This window comes from Balaenoptera ricei, chromosome 19, assembly GCF_028023285.1.
Source record: "Balaenoptera ricei isolate mBalRic1 chromosome 19, mBalRic1.hap2, whole genome shotgun sequence".
Taxonomy (NCBI): domain Eukaryota; kingdom Metazoa; phylum Chordata; class Mammalia; order Artiodactyla; family Balaenopteridae; genus Balaenoptera; species Balaenoptera ricei.
Window position 1 is genome coordinate 14813034 of NC_082657.1, and position 10873 is coordinate 14823906.

Below are 10873 nucleotides of genomic sequence, written 5' to 3' on the forward strand. Positions count from 1 at the left end.
ATTCCAAATTACTTCGTATCACACACAACTTGGGTAAGTTAGGATTCTGGACAAATCCATTTCCTCACTCAATTCCTAGGGGTCTCAGCTGCAGAGTCATTTCTGCATTGAAACCAGACCCAGATACTTCAGCAGAAAATTTTCTGGCCAATGTACCATTGTTATCAGGTTGACGTGAACCTAAGATTGGGCAGCTCTGTCTTGCTCTGAGCAGATATTCCTCTTTCCATTCCCAACTTCAAGAGAGAAAAGAGGCCACATAATCCAAATCAGAACCTCTTTCATGGCCTTGAAAGTGGGTGCAGCTGATCAAAATATTAAGAGATGGACAGGAATGTTCAGCATTCTGAGTCCAGCAAAGCTTATTAGTTAAATATATGACAGACCAATATTATACTAGAATATACAAATAGTCATTAAAAGTTAAATTGGGAAGAATATTTAAGGACATGGAAAATGTTCCATATATAATGTCAATAGAAAAGTAAGGTTGACTAATATATTTCTATTTATAAAATATAAGAGCATATTAATCAATACAGAGAAAAGAATGACAATCATAAAACAGAAAATAGAAAAGTCTGGAAATTTATATGGCCATATATTAACAGCTATTATATTTTTGGTTATGTTTTTATTGTTTTTTTTTTAGGGGGTGTTTTTAGAAATGAATCACTGGGTATTCAGTTGTTTTTAGTTCATACATGAAACAATCAAATAAAACTAGTGAAGACATAAATTATACCTTTGCCATGATCAGAATTTGACATTGGCAATCCCTATCTTTTTGCTTAGGTCTTGAGTTTTGTTTTTTTTTTTTAAGGTTACTTCATAATCATTATAACAATTGACATAGGAACTTGAAATTTTTTTTTTTTTAATTTATTTGTTGCTGCACACGGGCTTTCTCTAGTTGCGGCGAGGGGGGGCTACTTTTCGTTGCAGTGCACAGGCTTCTCATTGCAGTGGCTTCTCTTGTTGCAGTGCACAGGCTCTAGAGGGCAGGCTCAGTAGCTGTGACGCATGGGCTTAGGTGCTCCGCAGCATGTGGGATCTTCCCCAACCAGGGCTCGAACCCGTGTCCCCTGCATTGGCAGGCGGATTCTTAACCACTGTGCCACCAGGGAAGTCCAAAATATGTTTTTTTTAATTTGTTAAGGCGAAGACGTCCACAAAGTTCTTTGTTCTTTAAATTCAGATCATTGGGATGTCTCTGGCAGTCCAGTGGTTAAGACTTCACCTTCCAGGGACTTCCCTGGTGGCACAGTGGATACGACTCCATGCTCCCAATGCAGGGGACCCACGTTCTATCCCTGGTCAGGGAACTAGATCCCACATGCATGCCGCAACTAAGAGTTCACATGCCACAATTAAGGAGCCTGCAAGCCGCAACTAAGGAGCTGGTGAGCCGCAGCTAAGGAGCCCTCCTGCCACAAGTAAGACCAGTGTAACCAAATAAATAAATAAATATTAAAAAAAAAAAAAGACTTCGCCTGCCAATGCAGGGGGTGCGGGTTCAATCCCTGGTTGGGGAGCTAAGATCCCACATGCCTTGGGGCCAAAAAACCAAGAAGCAATATTGTAACAAACTCAATAAAGACTTTAAAAATGGTCCACATCGGGCTTCCCTGGTGGCGCAGTGGTTCAGAATCTGCCTGCCAATGCAGGGGACACGGGTTCGAGCCCTGGTCTGGGAGGATCCCACATGCCGCGGAGCAACTAGGCCCGTGAGCCACAATTACTGAGCCTGCGTGTCTGGGCCTGTGCTCCGCAACAAGAGAGGCCACGATAGTGAGAGGCATGGCGCGCGCACCGCGATGAAGAGTGGCCCCCGCTTGCCACAACTAGAGAAAGCTCTCGCACAGAAACGAAGACCCAACACAGCCATAAATAAATAAATAAATAAATTTTTAAAAAAAATGGTCCACATCACAAAACTTTTAAAAAATTTTTTAAAATAAATAAATTCAGATCATTTTACTATATGGCTTATATTTTGTTTCCTTTGGATCCCAATATCTCATTTTATAATTTCTTCTCGGTTATGTTGGAATTCTGGCCACAAAAAACTTAGGAACAGTCCCTGAGTAATCTCTTTTGTGAAGTGATGACAGTCTCAATACAGCTTTATTTCAGATCTTTTCAACAGAAGAATTTATCTTGTTTCTGAACCTGTCAGTTTTGTCATGATATCCTCCAGATAGCTGCTGAATTATCTTACCTATTAATTTTGCTATACATCTAGTATTATTAGAATGAAATCTACAAAATATAAAGGTTATAGTAAAAAATCCACTTATTGTCATACAGATTCCATGTGTTCAGTATTATTTGTTTATATGCTTACTGTCACTATAGTCACACTGATGTCTCCTTTAGGCAGGTCACCTAACTCTCACCAGTGGCCTTTATCACACACTACCTTTCAATTATTCCTATTCAGATTTTAACTTCCTTCACAGATTATAAGTACTCTGAAGGAAGTAATTATGTCCTTTTAGTGACTGTATTACTTCAAATATTATACTTTCCAGGTCTGGCATATTTTAAACAATTAAAAGAAGTATGATTTTTGACTATAAAATACCACTTTTAGAAAAATTTTAAAGGAAATAACTTATAGAAGTTCACAAGGTATATGCACAAGAATGTTCATCAGAGAATAATTTTTGATAGTCCAAAATTAAAAACATAAAAATCTCACAGCAGGCAAACAGGTTAACTATATTATAGTCTGCTATATTGTGACATACTATGCCATTCTTTTTTTTTTTTAATTTATTTTTGGCTGCATTGGGTCTTTGTTGCTGCACGTGGGCTTTCTCTAGTTGCCGTGAGCGGGGGCTGCTCTTTGTTGCAGTACGCGTGCTTCTCACTGCGGTGGCTTCTCTTGTTGCTGAGCACGGGCTCTAGGCGCGCGGGCTTCAGTAGTTGTGGCAAAAGGTCTAACTAGTTGTGGCTCGTGGGCTCTAGAACGCAGGCTCAGTAGTTGTGGCTTGTGGACTTAGTTGTTCTGCAGCAGGTGGGATCTTCCCGGACCAGGGCTTGAACCCGTTTCCCCTGCATTGGCAGGCGGATTCTTAACCACTGCGCCACCAGGGAAGTCCCCCTATGCCATTCTTAATAAGAATGATATTAAACCATGTAATTGATGGAAAACAATATTAAAAGAATTGCTCGGTGAAGAAGGCAGGTCTAAAAAATTATGCATAATTTAAGAGGTGGCATCCCGTTGAAATTAAGAAAAATATTTCAATGCCGATTTCCTCATCAGCAAAGTATGGATAAAAATATCACATATGATATATGACTAGTTTGAAGACTAGGCAAAATAATTCAAATACACACTAAATTGTATATCATGATGACTAATGTAAATTATCTATCATTATTGAAGAAGAAAATCATTCCATGTTCCTTAATCTTTTATTATAAAAGGAAGCTAACTCTGGTGCTTCCTGGTTTTATTATATTAAAACTTGTGCTTCTTGGGCGTCCTCTTTCTTCTAATTCTGATATTTAAAATTTTAGGAGGTACGTTTGACAAAACAGATTTCTGCTTAATAAAATCATTAATTAAAAAGAGAGAGAGAGAGATTATCAGACAAGAAAAGAGAAAATGTCCCCTTCCTCAGTCCCCAGCAGCTACAGAGAGCAAGAAAAACTGTTCAGAATCATAAACCTGTTCAAAGAACATCATGATAAAACTGGGAAAACTAACTGGAGAATGAATCTTATTCTTCGCACAATATAGAGATTTATGTAAATATTTATAAATATAATCTTTATTTTCTGGTATAACAACTATGTTTGGAAATATTGTTTGTACTTGTAAGACACCCGGAAATCAGAGATTAGTGTTATTTTTTCTAAAAATAAGCTTAAATCTCTAAATTATTAACTCTGAAAGCATGTCTTACTTAGTAATATGGTGCCCTGGTAATTAAGTTTTAAATAACATTTGTAATAACTAAAAGGTTTAACTACTTGTAATGCTTTTCACACAAGATTCTCTGCCCTTCCCTCTTCTCCCTACATGTACAGGGGTATAAAGAAAACTATCATTGGATTAGATTTCTTTTTTGAACTATGAGTTGGACTTTGTCTTCTTTATTTGATCAATTTTATTCTGCCAAAACAAAACCACACAAAATTGGAAAAATATACACCAAAATGTTAAAGTGATTATCTCTAAGCAGGGAGACCATGGGTTATCCTTGCTTTCTTCTCAGTAAATTCCCTAAAGAAATGAAAATTTTTTGCAATAAGCCTGTATTAATTCCATCATCCTAAATAAAATATAAAGATATTTCAAAGTATTAAAATATTTATAGACATCACTTTGGGAAGAGGCCATATATTCCTCATTTTAAAAATTTGTTAATATGACAATGAAAAAAAAATCAATGTGATTAAAATAAATACCACTTAAGGGAATTCCCTGGTGGTCCAGTGGTTAGGACCCCATGCTTCCACTGCAGAGGGCCCGGGTTTGATCCCTAGTCAGGGAACTAAAATCCCGCATAGTAGTGTACTAGCACAAAAACAGAAATATAGATCAATGGAACACGATGGAAAGCCCAGAGATAAACCCATGCTCCTATGGTCACCTAATCTATGACAAAGGAGACAAGACTACACAATGGAGAAAAGACAGCCTCTTCAATAAGTGGTGCTGGGAAAACTGGACAGCTACATGTAAAAGAATGAAATTAGAACAGTCCCTAACACCATACAAAAATAAACTCAAAATGGATTAAAGACCTAAATGTAAGGCCAGACACTATAAAACTCTTAGAGGAAAACATAGGCAGAACACTCTTTGACATAAATTGCAGAAAGATCTTTTTTCACCCACCTCCTAGAGTAATGAAAATAAAAACAAAAATAAACAAATGGGACCCAATTAAACTTAAAAGCTTTTGCACAGCAAACCATAAACAAGACGAAAAGACAATGGGAGAAAATATTTGCAAGTGAAGCAACTGACAAAGGATTAATCTCCAAAATATACAAACAGCTCATGCAGCTCAATATCAAAAAAACAAACAACCCGGGCTTCCCTGGTGGTGCAGTGGTTGAGAGTCCACCTGCCAATGCAGGGGACACGGGTTTGAGCCCTGGTCCGGGAAGATCCCACCTGCCGCGGAGCAACTAAGCCCGTGCAACACAACTACTTAGCCTGTGCTCTAGAGCCCATGAGCCACAACTACTGAGCCTGCGTGCCACAACTACTGAAGCCCACGTGCCTAGAGCCCGTGCTCCGCAACAAGAGAAGCCACCGCGATGAGAAGCCCGTGCACCACAAAGAAGAGTAGCCCCCTCTCGCTGCAACTAGAGAAAGCCCACGCACAGCAACAAAGACCCAACACAGCCCAAAATAAATAAATAAATAAATAAATAAATAAATAAATAAATAAAGTTTATTTAAAAAAAACTAAAAACAGAACTACCATATGACCCAGCAATCCCACTACTGGGCATATACCAGGAGAAAACCACAATCAAAAAGATACATGCACTCCAATGTTCATTGCAGCACTATTTACAATAGCCAGGACATGGAAGCAACCTAAATGTCCATCAACAGAGGAATGGACAAAGAAGATGTGGTACATATACAATGGAATATTACTCAGCCATAAAAAGGAATGAAATTGTGTCATTTGCAGAGACATGGATGGACCTAGAGACTGTCATACAGAGTGAAGTAGGTCAGAAAAACAAATATCATATATTAACACATATATGTGGAATCTAGAAAAATGGTAAAGAGGATCTTATTTGCAAAGCAGAAATAGAGGCTCAGACATAGAGAACAAACGTATGGATACCAAGGGGGAGGGAGAGTGAGATGAATTGGGAGATTGGAATTGACATATATACACTACTATGTATAAAATAGATAACTAATGAGAACCAACTGCATAGCACAGGGAACTCTACTCCGTGCTCTGTGGTGACCTAAATGGGAAGGAAATCCAAAAAAGAAGGGATGTATGTATACGTATGGCTGATTCACTTTGCTGTACAGCAGAAACTGACACAGCAGTGTAAAGCAACTATACTCCAATAAAAATAAATAAATAAAATAAATACCACTTAAGTATATTCACTTCTTGAATATCCTTTAGCTGTACTGCACTGATATAATTAGAGACATTTCCCTATAAACACTCTAACATCAATGGAAAAGGAAATTGCCTTTGCAAATTAATGTGAATATGTGTACCAAATAGGTAGAAAAGTTCTGGGTACACAGAAAATGCTCAATAAATGTGGCTAAACATTTTCATTCTTCTCTGAAAAACCAATTAAACTATCATTTTGGATATAATCCTTGCAAAAGTTTTTACAAAATTCTCTTTTTAAAATGAGCTGCATATATAATTTCAAATTTTCTTGACTACTATTATCTACATATTAAGATTGCTTAACATTAGATCATAGCCATTTTTTTTCTTGTAACGGCTAATTCTTACAAACAGGAATTTTATTATCTACATAATATTCTATCTCATGGATATCGTGTGATTTTCTTAACCATTCCATTAGTATAATCATTAATTTTGTGCAAAATCATCCCAAGGTATAACGGTCTTTGATTGCATATCAATTACCCAGGTCTAATCTTTTGGGTTATCACACCTTTGAAAAATGCATTTTTCCAAATATATGCAGTAATTCTATACAAGCACAAGGCATCTGTGGTCCCCTGTAGGCCCCAAAATACAAAGGACCCCTGGATCAGAACACTTGTTCTGTAAAACTAGCGTCCACGTAGCCCTTTGACATGCAAGCACTCAACACATTAACATCATATTTTCATCACTGATTTATAGAATCTGAAGGGTAAATGACACAGAATAAAGACAATGTTGAGCATTTATTGTGTGCCACACTTCAAGACTACTAAACCTACTAAACCTCATACCTATAACCAGAATTAAGTAGGATTGTGCGATCTGTATCAGGGCTCACAGGTTTCTCCCGTCAGAGCTCATAGTTTCATACTCAAATGCTTTCATACTCAAATACATAAATGAGCCCCAGAGAACTGCCAGGGAGGGTAATCCGAGGAAGGAATCCTAATCCTGGGAGTCTTTTTATCCATACGTTCCTAGGAGCCTGTCTCAGGGGCAATTCTTGATTTAAAATTCCGATCTCAGCAGCTGGTATGTACTTTCTTGCTGGAAGGTGTCTGCAGGACTCAAAACCAGATTTCCCAACTCCGCCCACATTCTTTGGGAGAAGTACATGTTTGAGAGAAGCCTAGAAGCAGCAAAGGGGAAAAAGAGCTATGTGTCACATGACACCACAGAGCCACTGCAATCGACATTCACAAAAAGGACATGCACCCTCTGTCTCCGTCACACAAGGACGAACACACACCTCTCTCAGTCTCACAATCGCACTCACTCTAAGAGATAAAATTACCCTCCCCGCTGCTCAAGCGCCCACAGCCCCGAGGGGGCGGGCGGACTCGCGTGGCTGCGCTCCGACCGTCCACGCTTTGAGCGCCTCCCGCAATCCCAGTCTCACCGCCACTGGCTGTCCCTCGTGGGCTCCAGCTACGTCTGCGCAGTCGTCTTCGCGGCGACCCAAGCCGGATTCTTCCTCTGACGGGTGCCACTCACGCGCAGTTCGCAACACGGGACACGGAAAAAGAACCGGAAGTCAAAGTCACCTCGCCGTCTGTGGGACGTGAGATTCTAGGTCGTTAAAGTCCTGAATCAAAGCAACCGCCGAACCGGGCCCGGAGACTTCTGGGAGTGAGCGCCAGACTGCGCCTGCGCAGCGCTGGTCTCCCAACGCCCGGAGGCCCAACCTGAGGCGGAAGGCGGGTTCAGTGGTTCTCAGGGCCAGGAGGCGGCGAATGAGGGTGGGGCCGGACCAGAGAATTGTGAGGAGGGGTCTGCGGAGCTCTTCCTTTCCGAGGCTTCAGGCCTGCGTGTGAAGGGTCTGCCCAGTTGAATCAGTAATATGACCCCGAGGGCCATCCAGTGCGAGCTCTTGAGGTGGGTTCATGATCCAACCAAACTCTGTGCGTGTTTGTGTCGTGTATTATGAGTGTGCAGGTGAATGTATCCCTTCCCTGAAACGCTCATTCCACTCGCAATGCCACAGGTGCTGACTACTCCGGTTTTAGAGCTGAGGCCTCTGAGTTTACATAAGGTGTATAACATTATACTGTTGATTAGCAAAGACGTGTTTCCAGGTGAGAAAACCTGGATAAAGTGAGACTTTATAATATATTCTCATTGTAGAAAAAGGGAGAATGAGTTTTGGTCCCTTTTCCAAGAATACTGATTGCAGTTCTCTGAAAACTAAAACAAAAAGCAATACCTTATTTACATTTTACAATATTATGTCCACCAGAAATTGACTGTTGTTAAGCGATTCTTTTCATCCCTCTCTGCTCTATTGTGAAGTGGCGAGCTTGACTGCATTTAAAAGCCCACAGGTTGAGAAACATCTTTTAATTCGTAATGCCTGGTCATGACATCTCATTGAAAAATACTTCGCTTCTCAGTTGTTTGGGCAGTGAAGATAAATCAGGCTCAAAATCTGAAAGGAGGAAGATTCTTCTGGGCTATCAGAAGAATTAAGGTTGCATTACACATATATATATTTAGATTCATGAGTAAGTTTAGCAAATGGGAAATGTAAAGTTCTCATCAAAGGATGCCCATATTTCAGTTATTAGCATTACAACATATTTTAAATATGCAATCCATGCATAGATTAACATTTCAAAAGGATATAAAGTTTAACTAAAAATGCGATCAACCTCTTCTGCCATATATTTAAGGCATACAGTAGCTAACCTTAGCATGCACAGCATTTTGATTTTAGTGTATATAGCCTTCCAGACGTTATTTTACTTTTTCTCATAAAAATAATTTGACATTTTAAAAAATATTATTGAAGTACAATTGATTTACAATGTTGTGTTAATTTCTGTACAGCAAAGTGACTCAGTTATACATATATATATACTTTTTCATATTCTTTTCTGTTATGGTTTAATCACAGGATATTGAATATAGTTCCCTGTGCTATACAGTAGGACCTTGTTGTTTCAGATAAGTTATTTTATTTTATTTTAGTTTTTTTTTTTAAATGTATTTATTTTATTTATTTATTTTTGGCTGCATTGGGTCTTCGTTGCTGTGGGCGGACTTTCTCTAGTTGCGGCGAGTGGGGGCTACTCTTCGTTGCGGTGCGCGGGCTTCTCTTGTTGCGGAGCATAAGCTCTAGAGCGCAGGCTCAGTAGTTGTGGCTCACAGGGTTAGTTGCTCCACGGCATGGGGGATCTTCCCGGACTAGGGCTCGAACCCGTGTCCCCTGCATTAGCAGTTGGATTCTTAACCACTGCGCCGCCAGGGAAGCTCCCAGATAAGTTGTTTTAAAATAAAATATACAGTGTTACACACACACATATGAATACAAAATGTATATGTAATTTCAAATACTATGTATGCTATATGCATATGAAAGTATGTATTTCTTTTTCTTCACACAAACGTATTTCCATATCAGTACTTAAGGAGTGTCATCATTTTCAACAACTGCAAAATAGGCCACAGTACGTGTAGCTGAAACCTTCTCTAAGAAACAAAACTCTACAAATAAATATTATGGATTTTCCTATTTTTTTCTCACAAACAATGCTCAATTAATATCCCTCCATAAACTTCAGTTTGCACCTATGTAGGCTTATATGTAAGTTAACTTCTTGAAAGTGGTCTTGCTTTTTGCACATTAACTTGTGATACTGACAAATTTCTCACTGTGATTATACCATTTTACGTATTCACAGCAGTGTAAGAATATCTGTTTCTGCTACCAACATTTTCCCATTTTAACGCTCAGTTCTTTTTTTCCCCCTCTCCCCCTTTAACTCTCACTTCTTATTCTAAAGCTCCACTTTCACCCAACCTGAAGAAATAATCTAAAAGACTCCTTTTCCATTTGAGTCCAAGCTTAATGAGGGATCCTTACCTATAATACCTATAATTTTAGCCTTATCTGTCTTACAAATAGGGCAAAAGTGTAATATTAGTTTGTAGGCTCAGCAAAATAAAATTTCAATCACAAACATATAGGTTGACAACATGATCTAGCGTTCCTATTTGAAGGTTAATTGAGCTTTATAAAAATCTTTCTCAGTGTAGATACTGAAAACTCATGGAATAGCAGTATAAATGAGTAGGCAGGTGTTTTTTCAGCGAGCGGTGATGGAGAGAGTCCTGCCCTAGGGTTCTGAAGATATCCTAACACACACCTAGATACTAGACAGATGAGATTGACAGCAGTCTGAGTCGAGTATCCTCAAATCCTACAGGAGAAGGACACAACATGTCACAGGGTGGTGTCACTTGGGAGCAGGATTTCTACTAACAAGAGGATGAGGTGCCCCCTGGTTGCTGTGGAAGGATGTGATTGGCTTCTTTGATTAATTTGTGGCTGACAGGGAGATGGTTTGGCTGATACGGGAACTAACAGCATGGTTAGTTTTTTTCCCACTGCTTGGTGGGCATGTCTGGTGAGAAGAGGGGAACTCATGGTTAGGCTTATGGGCCCTGTGAGGTTCAAAGATATTAAGACAGCACATGAAATTTTAGGCCTTGCAATACAAGAGAAGGAGGGGAGCACGTGGAATGTTTGCTCTCCTGTGATTTCATTACAAAAATTAATAAAATTATCTAAGAAATTTTGGAAAAAAACATAAAGGAGAATCAAATCATGCATAATACAGTTCTTGTATAAAAACCAGTGTGAACATTTCAAAATGTTTGTTACAAGGATTTTTTTGTTGTACATTTTAATGCACTGCTACTTAGTATATAATATCTCCTGCTTTTGGCAC

The 10873-nt window shown here is 39.1% G+C and overlaps 1 protein-coding gene across 1 annotated transcript in view; it reads right to left on the bottom strand.

Annotated features, from left to right (window-relative positions):
- LOC132353204 (zinc finger protein 850-like) overlaps positions 1-7646 on the bottom strand; it is a 54743-nt gene extending 47097 nt beyond the window's left edge. The window contains 1 exon segment of the mRNA XM_059904227.1: positions 7543-7646. The gene's annotated coding sequence lies outside the window, so the exon portion shown is untranslated.
- Between the last annotated feature and the right edge of the window lie 3227 nt (positions 7647-10873).